This window comes from Macaca nemestrina, chromosome 4 (genome assembly GCF_043159975.1).
Source record: "Macaca nemestrina isolate mMacNem1 chromosome 4, mMacNem.hap1, whole genome shotgun sequence".
NCBI classification, from domain to species: domain Eukaryota; kingdom Metazoa; phylum Chordata; class Mammalia; order Primates; family Cercopithecidae; genus Macaca; species Macaca nemestrina.
The window spans coordinates 2827642-2852616 of record NC_092128.1 but is presented as its reverse complement, the minus strand read 5'-3'; the positions used below and the strand labels follow the sequence as shown (position 1 = coordinate 2852616).

At 46.5% G+C, this 24975-nt stretch overlaps 1 long non-coding RNA gene across 5 annotated transcripts in view; it reads right to left on the bottom strand.

The window, feature by feature from the left end:
• LOC105474968 (uncharacterized) overlaps window positions 1-24975 on the bottom strand; it is a 244328-nt gene that overhangs the window by 90133 nt on the left and 129220 nt on the right. For 2 of the 5 annotated variants that reach the window (XR_011621817.1, XR_011621812.1), the window contains exon 6: window positions 6775-21101. The exons of 2 other annotated variants lie outside the window; for them this stretch is intronic. This is a non-coding gene — a long non-coding RNA (uncharacterized lncRNA). Of the gene's footprint in view, window positions 1-6774; window positions 21102-24975 lie in introns of those variants that run through there. One more of the 5 variants, XR_011621813.1, reaches the window with a different exon arrangement.

Here is a 24975-nt window from a genome sequence, read left to right as displayed (position 1 = left end):
CCACTTGGCCTCAGCCTCCCCTCAAGGTCTTCCCCGCCCCAGGCAGGCAAGCCCCTACAGGCTGCCACACCACACCCTCTGCTCCTCCTGCCACACCACACTCTCTGCTTCTCCATGATGATAGCAACCATATTGCAGCTTAATTACTTGACTATAGATTCAGGGAGGCAAGGGCTGCCACACCACAGCCTCTGCTTCTCTATGACACTAGCAACCATGTTTCACCTTCATTACTTGACTTGAGGTTCATGAGGGCAAGGGCTACCTAACTTTTGTTTGCAGCTACATCCCTGCCACCTACAAGGGTGTCTGGCACACAGTAGAGACTCGGCACACATTCTTTGAATAAAAATGAATGATGTGCCTGTTAATTGTCCACTAGGCAAATCAACAAGGCTGTCACAAGAATAAAGCTTCACAGGATAACAGCTTGCAAAAGCTAACAGCTACGGGCTTTCTGGATTTAATTTACACACTCTTTTTCACAGGCACCAAGGACTTCCATGAGTGGCTCAGTTTTCTTATCTAGTTATATCTGGTTAACTGAAATCATGCATGGGCCATGAAAATATACAACGAGCCACTCTCTCTCTTGCAGTAGGTTGTCTGAAAGTGGGGCTCATAGGAAAAGGCAGAAATTCTTCCCTGACTCTTAAGTAACCTCCCTGCCATTTACTGCCGGGGCTTAAAATCCCAACGTGAATCATTTATTTAAATTTAAGGCCTATGCTAAAATACAAATATATTTTCACAGAGGTGATTAGCAATATTACACCATACTCAACCATCAACATTTTTAACTAATGGGTTCTCTTTCACTTACAGGCTACCCAAATAGGATTTCAGATGACTTACAACAATATAGACATAATACAACCAAAATTAACAAACACTGAGAAAAAAAAAGGAAGTCAGGAAGTAAAGACTGACCGTAGGGGTAAGGAAGGTCACTATGTCTGTCTACCTACATGGGTGGGTGGGTGGGTGGGTGGATGGATGGATGGATGGATGGATGGATGGATGGATGGACAGATGAGATAGATAGATAGATAGATAGATAGATAGATAGATAGATAGATAGATAGATAGATAGATAGATAGATAGATAGATAGATAGATGGATGGATGGATGGATGGATGGATGGATGGATGGATGGATGGATGGATGGATGGATGGATGGATACATGGATGGATGGATGGATAGATTAGATAGATAGATAGATAGATAGATAGATAGATAGATAGATAGAGGAGATGGATGGATGGATGGACGGATGGACGGACGGACGGACGGATGGATGTTTGGACGGATGGATGCATGGATGGATAGACAGATGGATAGATTAGATAGATAGATAGATAGATAGATAGATAGATAGATAGATAGATGATAGATACATGGATGGATGGACAGATTAGATAGATAGATAGATAGATAGATAGATAGAGGAGATGGATGGATGGACGGACGGACGGATGGACGGATGGATGGACAGATGGATGGAAAGATGGATGGATGGATGGATGGATAGATAGATAGATAGATAGATAGATAGATAGACAGATAGAGCTAGAGAGAGAGAGGTAGGTAGGTAGATAGATAGATAGATAGATAGATAGATAGATAGATAGATAAATAGATAGATAGAGGAGATGGATGGACGGATGGACGGATGGACGGATGGACGGACGGATGGACAGATGGATGGAAATATGGATGGATAGATAGATAGATAGATAGATAGATAGATAGATAGATAGATAGATAGACAGGCAGATAGAGCTAGAGAGAGATAGGTAGGTAGGTAGGTAGGTAGATAGATAGATAGATAGATAGATAGATAGATAGATAGATAGATGATAGATACAAGTTGCAGAAATTAAATGCAAACCTTCGCTCTGAGTAAGCTCCCCAGCAGTCAGGCTGGAGTTACTTCGTCCGTATTTGGAGGAAATACACAGCTCATGTGTAGCTGGGGTTCTTCCTGGTCATGAGCTATCAGAGGGACACTGAGCAAAGGCATTCTGAACAATACCATCAATGGAAGTTTTATTAAAATGCAAATATAAGTTACGTATGGCTGTTTCTTTTGGCCTTCTGGGCATAATGTAAAAGCATAATTATCCACAGTTACTTCTCCAGGGTCAGAATGATATGGTGCAGGTCACGGAGCCTTATCTATCTTGAAAAATGGAGATATCAATGGGGAATGATATAAATTATTAGCGCTTCCCTTAAGTATCTTTTACACATCCTCATTTCAGTCAAACCTTCCATAAGAGTTACAGGGAAGGATTTTCAAAATGAGAGATTTTTCAGCCACATAGATGGCAAAGATTATTTCACTGGCACAGGAACCTGGCTTGCGTCCTTGCCAAAGTGGAGGGGCAGCAACTTTCTGCAGGGAGGTGAGAAGCCCGAGAAACCTTAGCAGGCTCAGTGTTTTTGTTTTGTTTTGTTTTGTTTGTTTTTTGACACGGAGTCTGGCTCTGTCACCCAGGCTGGAGTGCAGTAGCGCCATCTCGGCTCACTGCAAGCTCCGCCTCCCGGGTTCACGCCATTCTCCTGCCTCAGCCTCCCGAGTAGCTGGGACTACAGGCGCCCGCCACCTCGCCCGCCTAATTTTTTTGTATTTTTAATAGAGACGGGGTTTCACCGTGTTTGCCAGGATGGTCTCGATCTCCTGACCTCGTGATCCACCTGCCTCAGCCTCCCAAAGTGCTGGGATTACAGGCGTGAGCCACCGTGCCCGGCCAGGCTCAGTGTTTGTGGCTTCATAGTGATTTCTTGAAGCTAAAGTTCTCTACCAAAGAAATATGACCTAGTTTATGTGTGTTATGGGTGATATCGCCAAGTTCCCACCTATATAACTTTTGTGCGCGTCTTGTAATATATGTGCCAGTAGATTGCATACAAAATGAATAGTTGAATAAGTAAACTTATTTAATAGAATTATTTTATAATATCCATCTAAATGCCAAAGGAAAATCACCAGCAATGATTATTTCGGTTTGGACATAATCCCAATCCAGACGACTTTCTTGCCCATAGTTTGCTAAATCAAGGCCTCCCGGGCACCACTCCAGAAAGCACGAATGTAGGACTCGGATTGCCAGCCAGCAGTAAAAGCACCCAGTCCATCTGAACTGTGTAGAAATGTGAGAGTACACATTAGAAATAAAAGGAGTTAAGTCTCAATGTTGGTTTATACCATTTGATGTAGAAATTTGATGAATTAGAAAACCATTTTTGCCCTCCTGATTCTCATGATGGCATTAGGATAAAATATCTAAAACACCATTTGAAAGCTTAAATCAATATTAAGATCATTCGAATTGCTCAATTAATAATTTTTGTCTATCGAGTCAAAGGTTGATGGTAGATACATAAATTCTATGAAATGTCTTGAAAGATGCTTGACACACATTTTCTGTTCTTAAAGCAATTGGTGTTTTGCAATTACAGCCAGGAATTAGGAAGGAGAAGCAATTGAAGAGAGAAAGTCACCCAGGATATGTCTTAAAGGACAGATGAGCCCAGGTGGCCACAGCAGTTTGGGACCCTGGGCATGCTGGTGCCACTTGGCAAGGGACATCCGACATGTGTCGAGTTAGCAGAGCGGTTCTCTCAAAAGCGTACTTGGCTACTGAGGGGGAGTTGGGGATATGCAGGGACTGCTGCCCCTCACCACTCTCCACCACCCCTCAAAGGAAGCATCGGCCTCCCAATCCTCCCCCCCTCTGATAGAGGCTGAAAATCTGCAATAAAGCAGCGTCTCAGAGCGGGTTTCACCCGTTAGTTTTTCAACAGGCTCAGCCTGGCTGCCCTGCACCTCACTTCAGGTCCTGGGGTTCTCACCTATTTTTTGAGTCTGGTTTTAACACCTTCACCAAACTTAAACAGCCAGCCAGAAAAATCTGACTCCGGTCAAGATTAATAAGAGGAGTATCTCCTTTTGAGATTATAATGGATTTTCATATGCAGAATTTTTTTAATACGCCATTCTACTAGGTACACGACACAGTTTTAAATTCATATTGAACTGAAGCAGGATGCCTTCCTAGATAATGGTTACCGGCTGCATTTTTAAATAGCAACTTTCAGGGTGTAACTTTTCCATTAATCACACGAGCACACACTTAAAAACGCTTACTCATCATACACCAATTACAGAGTTGCCACCAAAAAAAACATAGTTTTTTCTAAATCTTTAGAAATTAGAAAATCTTGAATGTTGCTCTAATACAGAATTTGGGTCTAAAATAGTATAAAATGTTTTCTCCCCAAACCAAACATTCATAATTACACTTCAATCACATTCTTGGGTAATTATCAATGACGGTCCTAAAAAAAAAAACATAAACTGACAAGGCAAATTAGTGCTGGTGAGATTCTGTCAAGAGTGTAATCATCTACCCGTTTCCATCCCCACTTCCTTCCTGGGTGAGCCCACCGATCCCCTTAGCTTAAAGCAACTTTCTTCCCCCAACCTTCTTCCTGCGACTTTCTTCCCACAACCTTCCCTATCTCAGCTCACAGTCCAGATCCAAGGGACAGAGGCCGGCCCTTCCCCTCAACAGGACAGACATGCTGGCCTCGCCCCAGCCTTCAGCGTGCAAGGCCACCTCTGCTTGCACCTGACCTGCTCTGCCCCAGCCTTCCTGCTGGTGCCTCCTCAGTATCCCTAAGCCTCTCTGCTCCCCGCCTTTGCACAGCTCACCCCTTCTGCCTGCTCTGCCCGTTCAACTGGTGCCTCTTCTGTGAGTTCTTCCCTAGCCCCCATTTGAACCATCCCCTGGCTCTCTCTCCTCAGCACACCTTTTGCTCCTTCACAGCCCTGCTCACTGTCCCCACTGCCAACCCAGCATTCACTTGCCTGGACTTCATGTTCCCAGCAGGATGCAGGCTCCGTGAGAGCCGGGCCAGTGGGACTGCTCATCCCAGAAACCCCCGCCGGAGAGCACCTTCAGGGCGGACCCCCGGCAGTGTGTCAGGTGGGTGCATGTGTGCGGATGGGTGCAGGGGCTGTGGTATTGAGGAAGACATGGTGTGGTTAGATAGCAAATGCCCACAGCCTGGACAACGCGATTCCCACCTGAGACACCATTGCCTAAGGAGCCCAGAGGAGTGGCCCCCACCAAGCCATCATGGAAAGCCTGCCAGGATCCCTCAGTCCCTGGCTCCAGCCTGGAGGTGATGCCTGGCTCCAACAGAGATTCTTCCTGGGTGCCCAGAATTGGAACCGCCGCAAGCACACAGCACCATCCCCGCCCAGAGGAGGAAAACAAGGAGAGAATATTCACCTTCCCAGGGAGAACCGAAGATGGAGGCAAACGTGAGAAAAGTGCCGCACACTCTCACTCAGGTGTGGACTACAAAGAAAAAAGAGCTCAGAGACACAGAGAGGACGAAGCAGGGGTTACCACATGGGCAGGGACAGGAATGGGGAACCAAGGTCAAAGGATACAAAACACCAGCTATGCAGGATGCCGAGCACACAGCGCCAGGGCGCAGCATGCGGTGACACTTGAGACGATTCCATTGCATCGGGGATTTTCTATAAATAAGGGGGTTCTAGCTGCTCTCGTCACCAAAAAGCAACCACGTGCAATGACAGGTGTGTGCACCTGTACCATCACCATGCATCTGTGTATGTACCTGCCTCCCAGAACATCATGTTCTAAAATTCAAATTTACAAAATCCAAGTTATTTCTAAGAAAGACTGAGGCAAGTGACAGTCACACGATTCAGAACTTGGGGGCATTCGCGTCTGGGGCTACACATTTCACGGGAACTAGTAAAATGTTACTGAATGGTCGTTTTATGTTAAACGAAATTCTGGCAGGTAGTTTTAATATTCCCAAGAGTGCTGGAACAAGGACTAGTACTGCCACAGATGGCCTCTTTCTTGCATTTTTTGGTTCATTCTTTCCATGCAGAGCCTCCATGTACAGGCTTTTCTTCCTGACCCTCGTCCAGGGATTCCTGCCACCATTCCACCCCTCTTCAGCCCCTCTCCACGGGGGTCAGGGCTCTGAGCAGATAACCCGTTCTGCCCACCCAGAGCTGGGTTGCGTGTGCAGTGCCCTCAGCCTGAAGGCTCATCCTGGAGAAGCAGCAGAACAGGAGCTCCAAGTTACTGCAGATTCCCGGCCAAAGAGTCTTCTTTACAGGGGCCTGTCAAGCCAGGCCTCCACGGCTGTGCTTTGGTGACCTGCCTCAGCCACCCTGGAGGTCATCACAGACAGTCCACAGGTAAGGTGCATTCCTGTGTTGTCTGCCCGACATGTTCTTCGGCCCCAGGAGCATGCTCAGCCCATGTACGCAGGGCAGGCCAGAAACGCAAGGGAGCTAAAGCGCACAAGACAGCCTCAACCACAGCCCCAAAGGGATGAGAGTTGTGAATAAATACCCCCTCCTCAGGGGGCCACCCTGAGGCGTGGTCCCCGCAGGGTCCCCACGGGATTAGGCCTCAGTGGCTGCGGCAGACCCTACCCAGAAGCACAGCCCCATCCACGGGGTCAGCTGACTTCACCCTCTGCCATCAGAGTCTCCACATTTTTCACCGTTTGTTAACAAGGGGTCCCACAGGTTCCTTTTGCACTGGGCCCTGCAAACCATGCCGCTGGCCCTGCTTATGGGTTGCTCATGAGGCTTACTCAGATCCTCAGCTGAGGGGCTCCACCTGGGGAGATGCCAGAAATCCTTCCTCACCTTTCCTTATGCCCCCCAACCCCCACTGCCCCCCATCTGCCTCCTCCAGATTGCCTTCGGTCCTGCAGACATCACAGCATGCAGTGGTCGTGTGAGCTGTACAGTCCAATGTCTGTCTGCCCATTATTAAGAGCCTGGCTTCGATGAATGGAGGTTTGTACAGACAGCGGGGACTGCAGGAATACAAGAGGGTGGCCTTGACATTCCCTATTGTTCCGAGAACCGTCCAGCTCAGGGCCTCTGTGCCCCAACCCTTCTGGAATGTTCTTCCACACAGCACTACATGACACAGAGAAACGCAAGCTTGCACTCACACGGCTTCCACATCAGCCGGGGCTGAGTACTCTCATGAGGATTCCCGGCTTCCCGTGATTTACCGCAGATTCCCTCTAAGCCGGAAATCCCCACGTGCATGAAGAGCTTTTCCTTCCTTTCCATCATCACATGCACTCCTTTCCAGGGCACAGCTCTGCTCTAAAGGAAAACATGCCTTTCCCGCCTTTCCCACCGCCCCCCAAGCTTTAGTGAGGTATACTTCACAAATAAAAATGGTACATATCTAAGACGTACAATGTGATGTGTTGGTGTGTATGTTCATAGATAGTGAAATGATAATAAAAATTACAGTGAATTCAACATTAATTTCCAAAATGCATATTGCGTGTCACTGCACTATAATTAGGATGTTGTCACTGTCCATTTGATTCTGCTAAACTGTAGAATCTATGAGGACAGAACTGTAATCTTACAGATATTCTACAGTCAGAACAATTATATCAAATATACAGTTTTGGCCATTTCCTGGGACAGTGTTTGATAATTAACTTGAGCCTGAGGAGACTATATAAAATCTTAACATTAGGGGCAACTGAAAAGGAAGGTTGAGATGGCTAACTTTTTTTCTTTTCCTGGAAAAATGCCCTATGTCAACTCCACATTCACTGCATTATGGTTAATATTAATTTCATATCTTAAGTCACTGATTCCATCAAATTTAACACGTACTTGATGATTACCTAGTATGGGTTCAACATTGGGCTAGACATTTAAAAAGTACAAGATACATTTATAATATGTAGTTCCAGCCCTCAAATAGTTATAAATCTGCCTGGGAAGGCAATTTGTTTACACTTGAACATTCTGGTTACATTTTTAAAAATCTATATGGACAATAATGTATACTGAAGGAGAACAATAGATGTTTCCTGAACACACTAGGCACACTCTTACTTCAGGGGCTTTGCACTCACTAGTCCTTCTAGAATGTTCCTTCCTTAGGATACCTCCAAGGCTCCCTCCCTCACTCAAGTGAGGGTCTCTGCTGGAGTGTCCTGTGCCAATGGGCCCTCCCTGACCACAGTAGATGACAACCTTCTACCTGTTGCCTCTGTCTCCCTACCCTACACTCATTCTTCACCGCACTTGTCAATCCTATTTTATTATTTATAAGTTATCTTTTTTTATTAGTATTTTCTGTCTTCCTCCTTCCCGTGAAAGCAGGGACTTGCTCTGTTTTGCTCATTCCTCTATTTCTATCATCTGGAAGGTGGCCAGCTCATCACAGACATTCAATAAATATTTCTTAAATCAATGTCTAAGGGATGAAATCACACAATGCAGGGTATTGCCCAGTCGGATGTCACGTGAATCAAGACATTTTTCAGGAAGGATTACAACTACCATGCAAATTGCAAGCTCCCTGGGAGGCGTAAGCCCTCTCTCCCAGCATCACCATCAGCATCGCAAGGTGTGCCACCAAACTCCACCGCGACTTGCTGATGTGCACGTGTGTCTCAAATCAATTCTGGGTTTACGTGTATACAAACACACAGCCAGCTAAACACCTTCTAAACTCAGAACACTAATACCCAGACAGGTGCTGATTTCAGATGTTCATGCAATTGAAGCAAATGAATTCCATCTCTCTCTGAGCCATATTTTCTAAAGACAGACTTCTTTTTCAGCATGGATTATAAAGAAGAGGAACACAATTACTCAGAAATCTACCGTGCCTCATGTTAGTCAACCACCACATGAATAGAAATGCCCAGGTCGTGTTAAGATTTGTTTCATTTGTTGTGTTTGCGTGTTTTTGTTTGTTTCAGCCCAGGTCATTTATTGCATTCCCAGATTGAGGCTGGAATCTCTTGCATGTGTAATCGTCATTCGACAAAATAAAGAGCAGACACGCACTCTCCCAGAAAATCCTCCAGCGGCAGCAGCACGTGAGAGCCAATGGAAAGCCAGGCCCGGGCCTGCGGGAGGATCAGGGAATTGTGAAAAGAGTAGAAGGAGCAGGGACTTTGAAATCAGAGCAGGGTGAGGAACGGCCTCCCTCCCTTTTGGACTTTCCAGCTGCTGGACGCCTCCGAGCCTAGCCTGTCATTCTCAGAACATCTCAAATTCATCATCTCATCTTCCCACCCCACTTAGCAGCTGGTAGACACTGCCTTGTGTTTCATGATGTTAAACACACATGTGCTACCTCCACACTTAGCATGTATACCATCTTGTATCAGAGATGGCCACGTCTTGTATTTCCTAGAGCAGGGGTGCCCAGCTCCCCAATGATACGAGTCCGTGGCCTGTTAGGAGCTGGGCCACACAGCAAGAGGTAAGCAGTGGGCCAGTGAGCAAAGCTTCCTCTGTATTGACAGCCGCTCCCCATCACCTACATTACCGCCTGGGCTCCGCCTCCTGTCAGATCAGCAATAGCATTAGATTCCCAAAGGTGCACAAACCCTACTGTGAACTGCACATGAGAGGATCATGTTACTGTAATGCCTGATGATCTGTCACTGTCTCCCATAAACCCCAGATGGAACCATCTAGTTGCAGGAAAACAAGTTCAGGGCTCCCACTGATTCCACATCACGGTGGGTTTTATAATGATTTCATTCTGTGTTACCATATAACAATAATAATAGAAATAAAATGAACAATAAATGTTAAGGCGCTTGAATCACCTCAGAACTATCCCCCCTCCCTGTCCATGGAAAAACTGTCTTCCACGAAACTGGTCTTTGGGGCCACAAAGGTTGGGGAATGCTGTCCTAGAGGCTTTAAGGACCAAGTGCACAGTGTAACCGATGTTTGTGTCTCACAGCCAGGTGGGCACAGCCTGCAGCAGCCACATTCTATAGACTGAGAATCAAAAGCACTTAGCAGGTACCCCAGCATCAACAAACACCACCCACTGGCACCCGGATGTCCTCAACGCACTCTTTGTCCACCTGACCAGATTTCCCTTCATGACACGGTAGAATCTTTAGCTAAATACTAACGAGAGAAAACATTTGTCACTCTGGTTAAATATTAAAATGATCCTCCCGGATGTTCATTTCTAAACAAAACAATGGGAAGTGTTTTAGAAAGCATTCTCTTCACGGGGATGGAGGGAAGATTGCAATAAAAGGAAGCCCATGTCAAAGGAACCCACAAACCAACCTAAGGAACAGACCAAACGTAGATGGGCGATGAAGAAAGCATTGTGTGTGTCAGTTTCCATCCGTCTGTCTCCCCGCAGCCCCCACCTTCTGTCCTGGAGAGTTGTACAGAGAGGGCACATCACACCCACCCACCGGAAAATGGATAAATGTTGCGTCCAATTTCACTGTCATCCCACAGTGGAAACCCTGAGCTGAGGAGAGCTGTCAGGTCGGAAGGACAACGTTCTCTCCGCCGCTTTGATGTAAACCAAACTCTGGGTGCTGCCAAGGTGTGACTAATTCTTCCTTATTCCAGGCTTACCTTGTTGCATACTTTTTTTCATATAATTCTGCAAAGCTTTAAAACTGGGTTTAGAAAGTACAAGGGCAGGAAAATGCACCCATGAAATGCTTGACATGATATAAAAATCCCCATGCCCCGTCCTCTCCCAGCCCCACTGTAGAAAGCAAGTTTTATTAACACGAGGCAAGTGTTCAGTTTCAAGAGGACTCTGAGCATTAAAGCAGATTGTTTTATGTCTCTGACATGAATACTCCGGGTGGATGAACTATCAAGGCCCGGGTTTAAGTGTGATTAATGCCTAGTACTTGGAAACCATCCAAACTTATTAAATCTGATGGAGTAAAACAGCATAACTTTCTCATATTATTTCCAGGAGATGTGATTAGGCTGAACGTGGCAGTGAATGGAACTACAGGAATAAGCCACCATGCGGGGGAGGGGGAGCTCTGTTTTATTTACAAAGAATTAAAACAGAGTGGAGCGTTTTAGCAAGTACGGGCAGAGTTCGATCACCTCAACCCAAGAAGAGGGGTGAGGACTGAAAACAAAGTCAACACAACCTTCCTGTATATTCCGTGACTTGTCCACACACTATCGAGAGTAAGAGTTGACTTACTGGAAGAAAAAGAAAAAAGAAAGTATTTGATAAATGTTCCCTTTTGCCCACTGCAAAATGAATATATCAGTACACACGTGCACTTCACACACACACACACACACACACGTCATTTTATATTCTGGTATGTAACAGAAGCATCGGAGATACATTCAGCACTCCCCTTTCCACACAGAAAACAGGAGCCATACAATCTTACAGTCCAGTCTGTCTACAGATCCAGGCAAGCGTGTCTGAAATTGATTACTGGTAGATGTCCCGGCTTCGGGGCCGTGCGCGTTTATCTTTCCGAGGTGTGGTGTGCTTCTCCAAGGCAAGTCGCTCCCAAGCACAATACCTATACTTCGTAAATTCCTTCGGTTCTGCTTTGGACAAAATAACATTCCACAGAAATGAACAAGAAAACTACACGGGGATGAATGAACAGCCAACATCCAACAAAGAGGAACTTGCAGAGCCCCTGCCACGGACCAGGAGGCAGCTGGGGGCTGAGAGGCTGAGCCTGGGTGGGGACGGCCTCGCCTTCCGGCCAAGCACTCTTGGCCCGAAGACGCGGGGAGTGCAGCAGTCAGTCCTCCGGGGCCACGTCCCTCAGCCCGCTGCAGACGCGGCTGCACTAACACTGGACATCTAGACACTTGGACACTTGTATTTAGGGCTCTTATTGAAGAAACAGAAACATAACAAAAGTATTTATAATCTTAAAATCTGTCCATTATGATCCCAAGGCAAATCTGGGCCGTGGAGGGGAGAGAGAAGGTGACCCCCACCCCCCACCAGTCTCTGCACTGATAGAAGAATAACAAATATAAAAAAATCTGCCAAATAACAAAGCTTCGATTTATTATACATGCTCATCTATTTAACAAAAAAAAAAAAAAAAAACCCTTGAAAGCCTGAGGGTGATCCAGCCCCTTTAATACCCAGGCCCTGAGCACGCCACAGATCAAGGCCCAGGCCCCAGCCTGCTTTGTCTGCGAAAGATGAAAGCCAGGCGCAAACAGGTGAAGGCTTTTTTGAATCATCACCTGCAATTAAGCAAAGGAAAACCAAGAGAAGCAGAGGTGAGCTGAACTCGCTTGAAAAAGACGCCCGCGGAGCAGGTGGATGCTTGCTGCGGATGGCTGCGGTGTCTGCTGACACTCCCAGATGACGAGCCCTCCCCGGGCTCCCTGCATGCACGGCAGATTGCCTGGTGGGAAGGGGGGTGCACAGGGAAACACACACAGGTGCACACCCAGACACACACACACACACAGATACAGACACACAGAGACACAAACACACAGACACAGAAACATGCACAAACACACTGACACACACCCAGACACACACACAGATACAGACACACAGACACACTCAAACACACACACACAGCTATACGCTCACAAACTCACAGACACGGAGACATGCACACACAGACACACACATAGATACAGACACACTCACACAGAGACATGCACACACACACACACACACACACAGAGACAGACACCCAGATACACACACACACAGAGACATGTACAAACACACAGACACACACCCAGACACACACGCACAGATACAAACACACTCACAGACACACAGGCACATACAGAGACACAGACACAGTGACACATACACGCACACCCAGACACACACAGACACTCGCAGTCACACAGACACACAGATACAGACACACTCACAAACACACAGACACACACAGATGCACAGAGACACACACACACAGACCAGCGACACACAGATACAGACACAGACACACAGATATAGACACACTACAGTCACACAGATACAGACAGACACACACACACACAGACACACACACACACAGAGACATGCACAAACCCACACACAGACACCTCATAGACACACAAATACACAGACACACAGATACAGATGCACTCACAGACACACACACACACACAAATACAGAGACACAGAGGTATGCACACACAGACACACACAGATATGCACATAGACACATACATAGATACAGGGACACAGGCAGGTACACACACAGACACAGAAAACACACACACAAACACAGATACACTCACAGACAAATACACAGATACACATAGGTGCACAGACACAGAGACACAGACACACTTACACACAGGTACACACAGACACAAGGACACTCACAAACACACTGACACAAAGACACACAGAGACGAACAGGTGCACACACACAGACACACTCACTGACACACACAGACACAGAGACACACACACAGACACACACACAGAGACACATAGGTGCACACAGAAATACAGACACACTAACACATACAGACGCATACATATAGACACATAGGTGCACACACAGATATGCACAGAGATAGGGACACACATAGACACAGAGAGAGAGACACACAGATACACAGACACACAGATACGCAAACACACATGGACACAGGAAAACATACACGCAGACACAGATACACACAGACACACATGCAGACACACAGACACATAGAGACTCACACGGAGACACACCCAGAGACAGACACACACACCCGCACGCTGCATACCGCCTGTGTCTCGCCAGTCACTCTTTCCATGCATTGTTTTGACTGGTTCCTCTCTTTCCATTCTTTTGGAAACTGTCCCAAACTCAAGTTTGTATGAGACTTAACTATTAATATTTGCATCTAAATGTTTTCTGTTCTCCTCCACGGAGACCCAGATTTCTAATAACCACAATTATTAAGGTCTTAGAGGAGCATTGACCCAGAATTTTCAGACCTGACTCATTCCACAAGAACAGTATTTCCTGAACGGAGCTCCTTCTCTCTGAAAGAGCATGGTGATTTTAATAAAAAGTCTAGTGTCATGTTATGCCTCTGTGTTGTCATTTTTGACTTCTTGTAGAAAAATTCCACTGTTTGAAAGCGTCTGGTGTGTACATTTTGGATCAACTCTTCTGCAGCAAGTGGCGGAGCGCTGTTCAGATCCATCCTGCCTCTAGGCAACTCCCTCTGCCAAAACTTCCTATTGCTTTCTCAGACGTGGAAGAAACCTCAGAGTCAGCAGCATATCTTGCTTACCCATTATATATATTTTAAAACATAAATTTTTTACCAAAATATGTATTGGCTTTAAAGGAGTTGACTGTAAAAAGGAAGCTCACCCTCACTAATGCAGGCTTCAAGTTTGTGTGATGCCAATGAGACATCCCAATGACGGGTCTCAGAAAAGTTCCGATTCTACACAGAAACCTCAATTGTACCAAAATGAATGAATGAGCAGGGGATAGGGCTGGCTTGTTGTATGATATTAGCTCAAAGCTCTTCATCGTTTTCTAAAGATCATTTGGAAGAAGATGGAAAAAGGCTTGCCTCTTTGCACCAGATCTGTTTAGAAGCTTCGAAAATTCCAAGTACTGCTTTCATATTTGGAAATCGATACCAAGAATCAAGGCAAGCTTGCTTTCTGTCATGTGGAAGCCAAAGGTGAGGATAATGCATTCAACCAGCAGAGAAAATTGCTGTTTTTCGGCCTCTGAGAAGTATCTTCTCCAAGGTAAAGTAGCAGGAATGCTCCAAAATATTTTTTCAATCCCATAGTCAATGCAGACAACAGAGAACTGTGGTGGAATTAGATACATTTTGGCCTCATGCTGGTCTCCAAGGACGCTACCCCAAATGTCAGAATCAAACTTTCTCACCTTTCTTCTTTTTGTCTCTCTCCACCCTCCTGTGGAACATGCTTGGTTCTCTGTTCTTTCTAGCCCCGTCTCATGGTCCCTTTTACCCTCCCTGTTATCAGTTTCTCAAGGCTCAGGCCAACATCCCATTCACCTGTCTGTCTGACTCATAAAGAGTGACCTGGCCTGGGCATGGTGGCAGGTGCCTGTAATCCCAGCTACTTGGGAGGCTGAGGCAGGAGAATTGCTTGAAGCTGGGAGGCAGAGGTTGCAGTGAGCTGAGATCAGGCCACTGCACTCCAGCCTGGGTGACAGAGTGAAACTCCATCTCAAATAAAAAATAATAATTAAGAGTGACCTGACCATGAAGCCTTTGCCCATGCCTATGTCCTGAATGGTATATTGCCTAGGTTTTCTTCTAGCGTTTTTCTGGTTTTAGGTCTTAACATTTAAGTCTTTAATCCATCTTGAGTGAATTTTTTTGTAAGAGGTGTAAGGAAGGGGTCCAGTTTCAGTTTTCTGCATATGGCTAGCCAGTTTTCACAAAACCATTTCTTAAATAGGGAATCCTTTCCCCATTGCTTGTTTCATCAGGTTTTTCAAAGATCAGATGGTTGTAGATGTGTAGTGTTATTTCTGAGGCCTCTGTTCTGTTCTATTGGTCTATATATCTGTTTTGGTACCAGTACCAGCTGTTTTGGTTACTGTAGCCTTGTAGTATAGTTTGAAACATCAAAAACAATGGTAACAAAAGCCAAAATTGACAAATGGGATCTAATTAAACTAAAGAGCTTCTGCACAGCAAAGGAAACTAGTATCAGAGTGAACTGGCAACCTACAGAATGGGAGAAAATTTTTGCAATCTATCCATCTGACAAAGGTCTAATATCCAGAATCTACAAGGAACTTAAACAAATTTATAAGAAAAAAACAACCCCATCAAAAAATGGGAGAAGGATATGAACACACACTTCTCAAAAGAAGACATTTTTGCTGCCAATAAACATGAAAAGAAAGCTCATCACTGCTCATTAGAGAAATGCAAATCAAAACCACAATGAGATATCATCTCATGCCAGTTAGAATGGCAATCATTAAAAAGTCAGGAAACAACAGATGCTGAAGAGGATGTGGAGAAATAGGAATGCTTTTACACTGTTGGTAGCAGTGTAAATCAGTTCAACCACTGTGGAAGACAGTGTGGCGACTCCTCAAGATCTAGAATCAGAAATACCATTGGATCCAGCAATCCCATTACTGGGTATATACCCAAAGGATTATAAATTGTTCTAGTATAAAGACACATGCACACGTATGTTCACTGCAGCACTGTTCACAATAGCAAAGACTTGGAACCAACCCAAATGCCCATCAATGACAGACTGGATAAAGAAAATGTGACACATATACACCAAGGAATACTATGCAGCCATGAAAAAGGATGAGTTCATATCCTTTGCAGGGAGATGGATGAAGCTGGAAACCATCACTCTCAGCAAACTGACACAAGAACAGAAAATCAAACACTGCATATTCTCACTCATAAGTGGGAGTTGAACAATGAGAACACATGGACACAGGGAGGGGACCATCATACACTGGAGCCTGTTGGGGGGTGGGAAGCTAGGGGAGGCATAACATTAGGAGAAATACCTAACGTAAATAATGAGTTGATGGGTGCAGCAAACCACCATGGCATATGTATATCTATGTAACAAGCCCACGTGTTCTGCACATGTACCCCAGAACTTAAAGTATAATAAAAAATAAACAAAAAAAAAAAAACAAAGAGTGACCCAGCCTGAGTCAAATCAAACTTGCTGAGTTAAATAAAACTGGATTTTCTGGCCAGATCTGTGTCTTTAGTTCAGAGCCTGCAGGTCTCCAACCTTACTAAGCCACAGTGATCAAAGGGTCCAAAGAAATAGTCTTTTCAATAACTTTGTTACTTGTCAAGGAAATGAATATGCAAACAGCACCATGTTGGATAAAATAATTTTTTTTCTTAAAACAAGTAAAACCAACATTTCCAAAATAATACAATCTTCATTCTGAATCTGTTCTTTTTCTTCAGTCAAATACCATCTTAGCCACCACAGGTTTTATAGCCCAGCAAACAACCCCAAGTGACTTCTACATTCTCAACTATAACTTCAAAATGTGAAAAACAGTAGCATTGTATGAAGTATTCAATTAAATGGATGTTCCAGGTAAAATCTTAAGGAGTATCTCGTGGAGGTGCCAGTTCCGCTTCCTGCAGATAGGAAATAGATGCTTTGCTCTCAACAAAAAGGAACTTGGAGAATTTGTCATCTCAAACTAAGTGTGAATGAAGAAGGCATTGGGTAACTGATATTGTTTTCTCCCCTAGGTATGTGGTCTCCTGGCTTGCCGGTAATGGGTAAGTTACACATAAATGTGATTAAGCAAAACTTCTACTCATGCCTGGGAACAAAAATTACCTGCTTTAGAAAACAAGGGATGCATTTGACCCATCAATCCCACTACTGGGTATCCACCCAAAGAAAAAGAAATTTTTGATATATTAATTTCCTTTCCTTTAGATATATATTCAGCAGTGGAACTGCTGGATCATAGCATAATTCTATTTTTAGGTTTTTGAGAAACCTCCACATTATTTTTTAACAGTGGCAATACTGATTTACATTTCTATCATCAGCGACAACGGTTCCCCTTTCTCCACATACTCATCAGCATTTTTAATTCTCTGTCTTTTTGATTTAAAATATTTTAACTGTCGAAAAAAAAAAGAGAGAGAGAGAGAGAGAAAACAAGGGATGGATTTCCCCTTAGTAATGAGCTCAGGCAAAGACTGACTAGAGCAGCCTCTAGTGTCCGAGTGGAGCTGGACCAAGTGCTCGGCCCTTTAGGCCCCTCAACCATGGAATTCTGGGAGTCCCAGAGCCCATCCACGCAGCCGTCCCTCTGGGGATCTGAGATGTCGGGGTGTAATTCACTTCTCCATATTTAATTAACTTTGTAATCTCCAAGCAGCTGATTTCATTTGCCCTGTATCGTTCAAGGTGATATCAACACTTTGTATTAGGGCGAGAGCCGAGTCCTTTTCTCAAACACAGCTGCCTGTGCCATCTTTCTCTCATTGCTCACTCTGTCTCAGGCCTTTTGGTCTCAAAAATCAACACAGCTGCCTGTGCCATCTTTCTCTCATTGCTCACTCTGTCTCATGCCTTTCAGAAGCAATCACTGTTTTCCTACATGTACATTTACAAATGCCACCTTCAAACCTGAGGAAAGCCAGACCCTGGCTATGTTCCAATAGCACCAATCCTCCCATCTGTCCCTGAGTGTGGGGACGATCAGGCAAGAGAACCATGAGACTCTTCATTGAGTATCTCATTGAACCTTCTCGGCCTCAGTTCCCCATCCGCGGCACAAGGCAACATAACAGTGATGTGGATGCCTCCTTTCAGCAGTAACAATGTGTGGTTTCTAAGCAGGGATTTGAGTCACTCATCCCTGCTCTCTCTCCAATAATTCTCCACAGAGTCTAGGTCACAATGCAGAACTTCAGACCCTCTAAGTACAGCCACAGGAGAAACTCATGCCTGAGCTCGAAGGAGAATCCCAGGAAAGGTGGGACCTGAGGTCTGAAGACCTGTGTCTCCTCCCCACCTGCGCCCCCATGCTCGTCCCAAACCAGGCTGCCCTGGCAGCGTGAAGACGGCACTGCGCCGACGGGGCAGCGGCTCCCAAAACTCTCGTAACTAGTGTCCAGCAGCATGTGTCTGTGGGAAGGCATTGGAGGCGAGGGCTCGGGTCTGCAGCTGTGAAAAACACATCTTCCACATGAGACCAGCTGCTACCTGCAGGCCTCCAACCCACATCCCAAGTTCATGAGAACCACCTTCTAGCCAGGTTTCCAAGAAACTCAAATTACCTGGGCATCTTGGATTTTACCTGGCAACCCTAATGCTTGCCAACTTAGCATCTGACCTAGTCAAACCTGCTATCCCCACCCTTTCTCATGTTACCCTCCCCAGGTCACCATCAACCTCTCCGAAGCTCTGGAGAGGAAAGGGAGGAGAATAAACGTGTGTGGCCCTACTGCGGGCAACGTGACCGACACTCTGCTCCTTGAGGAAGAAAGGCTTGCTAGGAGAGGTCACACATCCGGGCCCTCCCACAGGTTGGTTCTAGGCCATTCCTTCCAAACACGCCACCCAGCACCTCCTAAGTCCAGCTCCATGCCAGGCACTGAGGGTGACTGAACAATGAACAGGCCGGGTGGGGCTGCGGGGATCCTGTCTCTGTGGGAGGCACCAAGCGATGAGGAAACACCCCTTGCCTCCTGCCTGCCTTGTCCTCACTGACTCAGCTTGTAGCTACCCGGCCCCTGGGTCCCCAGTGTTCAGTTTCTTCAATAAGGCTGTATTGTTCTCACGGGGAAATGCTTCTCTCGGGGAGCTTCAGGCAGTGCGTGCAGGAAGCCAGCCGAGGCCTGCACTGCACCCGGTGAGCACGGGTCAGTCCCCCTGGCCGCTGACCGCCCAGTAGCTGTGCCCAGGGGATGGGGGCCTCTGGATGCCTGGTCTCTAAGCGCAACCAGGTGGGATGTGTGCATGTCTGCATTTACAAACTCATTATAAGATCAACAGAAGCGGGCTACTCCCCTTTTATCAGCTCGTGCACGCTGGCTCTGAATTTCCCTTCAGTTCATCAGGCTGTGGAAAATACACTGTTCCCCATGGTTGGGCACAAAGAATGTCCTCCTCTCCCCTGCTCTCATGATCTCCTGGCAGGCCTCCCACACTCCGGAACAGGCCTGAGAAGGAAGCCGCAAACCGCGTGTCGCATGCCAACCCGGTGCAGGCCTGCGGTGCTCTGCGAAGGCCTGCACCCACTGGGCAGTCACACTCCACCCAGGCCTGGCTGTGACTATGGGGTCTGCAGGGCTGGCCTCACCCCTTGCTCGCGCTGTGGGTGCTTGTCACACGTTCCAGAGCGGAGGCCAGGGCAGCCCGGGACTCTGCTGGGGCCGGGAAGTTCTCCCTTGGCGGGCGGGCGGGGGGTCGTCTTCCTCCTCTGGTCACTCTCTCTGGCGCCTAGGTGGAAATTCAGCACCCTCAGACACACACACTCTCTTTTTAAAGCATTCATCCAGATCCAGACGCTTCAGTCTCAGCATGTGTCCATCATTCACTTCTGACCTCCAACATCCAGGACGCCCAGCCCACTCGCCAAGGTGGTCTTGGCCTTTTCTCCCCCAAAACCACCTCATAATGGACACGGGTAGGGGACTTTGCAGGAAAGACGTGAGCCTTCGGCTTTATCCACTCAACAAGCACCCATGGCGTCCTACACCTCACACTGTGGGAGTCCAGGATTGAGCGGGAGTCATTCCTGAGCTGGGGACATCATGTGATCAGACGCACGGGAGGTCTCAAGGCAGCTGCTAGCGCCCGGCCGCAGAGAGGAGGTCCCAGGGGAGTCCTGGGACACGAAGAATGCTACCTGTGTTTCAAGGTCAGGGCAGCTTCATCAAGGAGGAGCACTGGCTCCAGAAGTTGAAGGAGAGAGTTGAACGTACGACACAAGGCAGGGGACTTTGCGGGTGGGAGAGGCAGCCCCCGGGCAGGCGGGCAGTGCTGGCCCCACAGGCAGCTGGCCCCTCACTAGGCGCTGCAGCAGGGAAGATGCAAGAGTAATGTCGAGGTAATGGACACGTGCTTTTTAAAAATAAAATGTTTACTTCAGAATAGTTTTAGATTTAAAGAAAAGTTGCAAAGATAGTACCCCCACTCGGCTTCCCCCAGACTTAACATCTTACGTCACTAGAATCCGTCTGTTACAACCAGGGCCCCAGCGCTGCTCCATTGCTGCCAGAACTCCAGACCATCCAGGCACCACTGGTCCTTCCACCGACGTCCTTCTCTGGTGCGGCTGTCATGACACTGACATGTCTCTTCAGCCACCTCTCTGGGACAGTTCCTCAGTCCTTCCTGGGTTTTCATGTCCTCCTCTGTTTTGAGAGATATTGACTGTCCCACAATGGGGGTTTGTCTGGTCTTACTCTCACCGTCAGACCGGCGTAGGCAGTCTTCCCCAAAGACCGGGGACACTCTTCCCCAAAATGCATAACCCGGTTGGACTATGCGAGTGAGGCCAGACAAAGTCCCATGGAGGGACGGTCAGTGTTTCTTCTCGTCCCACCTCAGGAGACGGTGCACAGGGAGGTCTCGAGGAGAAGGTGGTCTTTCAGTGAAGCCCTGAGGGGGCTAAAGTGAGACAGGTTGACAGCTGGGAGGGGAAGAACCCTGAGGCTGCAGACGGCCAGTACAGATGTCCTGAGGCAGCAGCAGGGCATTTGGGACTGCAGCAGTCGGCCCGGGGAGACGGAGGCAGTGTCTGGGCAAGGAGAAATGCAGCAAGTGAGATGAGAGAGACACCATAGGCCATGTCGTAAACAGTCTTGCAAGAAATAAGGATTTTTTGTTTAAGTTTTTGGTGCAAATGAATGACAAAATCAGAGCAATGGTTAGCATGTATTAGAGGCAGCCACAGCTGCTGCCCCACCCTTGTGGAGTCTGCAGGAATCCCCCGCTTGACTCTGGGGTAGGGACCAACAGATTCTGTGACCTTCACCTTCTGGCGCAGAAACTTAAAGGATTACCAGGTGCAAAGGACTCTCCCCCAACCAAGTTGAGCTGAGTCTATAAGAGTATTTCTCTTAGAAATTTGGCCAGGCGCAGTGGCTTACGCCTGTAATCCCAACGCTTTGCAAGGCTGAGGCAGGCGGATCACTTGAGGTCAGGAGTTCAAGACCAGCCTGGTCAACATGGTGAAATCCCGTCTCTACTAAAAATACAAAAATTAGCTGGGCATGGTGGCACGTGCCTGTAGTCCCAGCTACTCAGGAGGCTGAGGCAGGAAAATCTCTTGAACCCGGGAGGCAGAGGTTGTGGTAAGCCGAGATCTCACCACTGCACTCTAGCCTCGGCAACAGACACTCCATCTCAAAAAAAGAAAAGAAAAGAAAAAGAAATCTGAGCCAATCAATACAGAAGGAATCAGGCAGTGAGAGGTGGGCACCAGGCCTAGGAGAGCTTAAAGACTGGGGCCAGGCTGGCCATCCTAGGTCATTCTTTAGCAGAGGAAGCCAGTCTACCAGATGAGAGGAATACAACTAAGACATTACAACAGGAGCCATTGTTTTAATTCCTGGCTGTGTGATCCCCACTTTCAGCTTCCAGGGGATCCAGCTGTCCTTCACTCCCTGTCTTTGGCTTTCATGAGTTCTTCTGCCCCTTAAAATAAACCCCCTTCCCCATCTTAACTAGCCTAAGGGGTTTCTGGGTTTTTGCAACTAAAAGCACTCTGACTACAACAGGAAGAGTGGGCCAGCAAGTGTACGGGGGACAAAGTAGAGGGAAGAAGACAGGACACAGGAGGCCTAGCTCAGGAGTACCTTTGCAGTGACGCATGGAGGCACTTCCTGCATGCCATGTCCCCTCTCCATGCCGCATCACTCAAGTCACCAACAACGTGATATTGCCCCATGGCACCAAAAAGTTTGAAATAAACTCAGCCCCACTACAGTGTCAAGGGTGTAATCCGTCATTATTTCCACAAAGCACTGAGTTTCTGAAAATGAATCCGGGAAATATAATGCCTTCACCCTTTGGAAGGTGTTCCTCAGGGTAGAATTCCAGAGCACCTGGAGATGGAATATGATTTTGAGCAGGTGAGCCTTTTGAGTACCATCACTCAAATCCCCCCATCTGCAGGATTCTGTGGCCACTCACAGGTGAGCTCGGTTGGACTGCACCCCAATATTAATATAATGCCCTTTATTAGAGGCAGGAATTCAGCAAAAGAAGAAGTCATGTTGAACATTGTCTGTATTAATCTGTTTTCATGCTACTAATAAAGACATACCTGAGACTGGGTAATTTGTAAATAAAAAAGAGGTTTAATGGACTCACAGTTTCACATGGCCAGGGAGACCTCACAATCATGGTGGAAGGTGAAGGAGGAGCAAAGGCATGTCTTACATGGCGGCAGGCAAGACAGAAATAAAAGCTAAGTGAAGAGGGAAGCCCCTTATAAAACCATCAGATTTCATGATAACTCACTCACTATCACAAGAACAGTATGGGGGAAACTGCCCCCATGATCCAATTATCTCCACCTGGTCCAGCTCTTGACACATGAGGATTATTACAATTCAAGATGAGATTTGGGTTGGGACACAGAGTCAAACAATATCATTGCCATAAGGATTTTAACTAAATCTCAAGCTTTGATTACAAATGTAAAAAAAAAAAAAAAAAAAAAAAAAAAAAAAAAAAAAAGTCTTGTTATAAAACAATCTCACCAATTTATTATGAGGCAGCCTTTCCTTTGCACATACACCTAGGAACAACTAATACAAGATCTAGAAGTCTGTCGAAATATATACTCCCCAACCAGACCACAAGAATCATTATAAAGTATGTATCTGTGCTGGTCTTTAGATATCATCAAATCCAGTTTTTCTGGGGGAAATGAAAAAACTGCTGGGCTGAGATGAGAAATTACTTAAAATCCAGGTCCCACAATTTCCAGTCAAACACTGCTCACTACCCACACTCACTCATGAGCTCACACACCCACCTGACAGTAAATTCATGTGTCCTCACCAATGTCAACTATATAATAAATCATTTTTCCACTTCCTTAAGATGACATTTACTGATCTAGATCAAATATTCCAAATGGTCATTCACATTCTCCCTTTTTCCACGTCTGCACTATTATATCCATAGTCTTAGAAAGAAAAATACCCTTTCTTCCTCTCGAAAAAGAAAAGTAAGCATTCATAGGAAGGAGGAGTGTCCACTGCCCATTTATTCAGTCAGTGATGGTGCCACCTCTCTCAACCAAAGAGGCAAGGTGTGCATCAGTGGGCAACGTTTGGAAGACGCTCCTCTCAGCTTGTCACCATCCAAGCCAGAACAAAGGCTACTGTGTCCCAGATGTAACATCCAGACGAGGTGAACACAATTTCAAGACTATGTCCCCACACATGGCTTTCTTTATTCTTTGTCTTTAACCTCTCCATTGAACTTCCCTCTCTGCCTACCAGGTTGCACAGGTCACTTTCATCTTAAATAATACATCAGCCACCCTGTCTTCCCTTCTAGCTATTGCTCTCGCTCTCTTGTATTTGCCTTTTTAATTTCCAACAACCTGGTTTTGAGGTTTTGTGAGTTCCAGTAACTCGCCCATGTTCAGTCACACCACACCGTCTGTTCCTCCCTCTCTGTTCTCACTGCCCGCACCTTGCCACCTTCTCCAGCACGACCTCGACTGCTCCTCATGTGGCCCCATCCCCTTCCTCTCACCGTGGATCACCCATTTCACACATTCACCCCGTTCCTCAACCTGACACACCAGGCAACTTCTAAAGCAACCTAGTTTCACTATGGTGGTCTGAGAATATTAGACATTTTCCCTCCACAGAAAACATGTACTAAATGAAAAAATATATATATTAAACATATCCATTTTGATGCACTGGAAAACAACCAAAGGCAGGTAACAACTTGAGAACTGTTTACTTGCAGAAAGCCAGCCTGCACCAGGTAAGACTGGTGAACCTGCAGCCTTCCTTCTTGGGGCATTCCCACACCACCTCTCACTAGATCAGGTAGGGAGGGTGTGCAGCCTTATGGTCAGAAGCCACAGAGTCTGTAGCTTCTGACTAGCTGGTTCGGTCAGTCAGATGAGATGAGAAATTACTTAAAATCCAGGTCCCACAATTTCCAGTCAAACACTGCTCACTACTCACACTCACTCATGAGCTCACACACACACCCATGAGCTCACACACACACCCGATAGCAAATTCGTGTGTCCTCACCAATGTTCAGGGTGGGTGGCAAAAGCAGCTGGAGACGTAAGAAGGAGGTTGTGGAGGGAAACAAGCAATGAAAGAGCCGAGATGTGCTCATCACATGTCACTGCTGCCGAACTGCACGCAGAAGATGCTGGAAAAGTCTGTCAAAATTACACGCATGAGACACTTGTGATGTGTCCGTGTCTTTGAATACATCCTGCAGTCCACACACAGCCACATGGTACAGCTGAAGCCTTCGTGGCTTGAATGGAACAGCATAACCTCTACTCAAATCACTGGCTGACCTCTACTCAAATCACTGGCTGACCTCTACTCAAATCATTGGCTGACCTCTACTCAAATCATTGGCTGACTGCTAGCCTACGTAGGCACTGGGAGACC